Source organism: Marmota marmota, unplaced genomic scaffold (assembly GCF_001458135.2).
Source record: "Marmota marmota marmota unplaced genomic scaffold, marMar, whole genome shotgun sequence".
NCBI classification, from domain to species: domain Eukaryota; kingdom Metazoa; phylum Chordata; class Mammalia; order Rodentia; family Sciuridae; genus Marmota; species Marmota marmota.
Window position 1 is genome coordinate 1578087 of NW_025999895.1, and position 977 is coordinate 1579063.

A 977-nucleotide genomic window follows, 5' to 3' on the forward strand; every position below is an offset into this window, starting at 1 on the left:
TTTTTTTTTTTTTTTTTTTTTTTTTTTTTTTTTTTTTTTTTTTAAAGAGAGAGAGAGAGAGAATTTTAATATTTATTTTTTAGTTTTCGGCAGACACAACATCTTTATTTGTATGTGGAGGCTGAGGATCGAACCCGGGCCTCACACATGCCAGGCGAGCTCGCTACCGCTTGAGCCATATCCCCAGCCCCCCATCTTCTTTTTAAAGCAAAGGCATGTTGCTTTGGTAAAAGTCCGGCTTCCAGCCAGTGGCCCAGCAACCCCACTGCCAGGTGCATGCCACTTGTATGTCCACACAAGTACTGTTCCACGAAACACTACTCCCAACAGCTGAGAAGAGGAAGCAGCCAACGTCCACTGATGGATGGAGAAACAAAACCGGCCTGTCCACATGGTGGAGTATCATCGGGCCATAAACAGGAATTCTGGCACATGCCACGACATGGACCCACCTCAAAAACCCGCTCCACGGAAGCAGCCAGATGGACATGGTCACAGGTTGCTCAAGGCCACGGCAGGCAATGTCCAGGAGAGGCAAATCCATGGACACAAACCCACGAAAGGAGGGGCTGCTGGGGCTGGTGAGGGGCATGCAGCCGCGCTCCTTCTCCCCCCAGAGCTGGACAAGAGTCCAGCCTGAACTGGAACGTGCTGAAAGCCCTGGAGTGTTCACAATGAACGGATGAACGGCATGGCACCAGCACAGCTGTCAAGAAAGCCGTTACCAAGTACATGAAAAAATGCTCACCATCTCTAGCTGTCAGAGAAATGCAAATCAAAACCACCCTAAGATACCATCTCACTCCAGTAAGATTGGCAGCCATTAGGAAGTCAAACAACAACAAGTGCTGGCGAGGATGTGGGGAAAAGGGTACACTTGTACATTGCTGGTGGGACTGCAGATTGGTGCAGCCAATTTGGAAAGCAGTATGGAGATTTCTTGGAAAGCTGGGAATGGAGCCACCATTTGACCCAGC

General features: G+C 49.2%; 1 protein-coding gene across 9 annotated transcripts in view; it reads right to left on the bottom strand.

The window, feature by feature from the left end:
- The window catches only part of Baiap2 (BAR/IMD domain containing adaptor protein 2), a 53374-nt gene that overhangs the window by 46070 nt on the left and 6327 nt on the right, over nt 1–977 (bottom strand). The window lies entirely within an intron of this gene.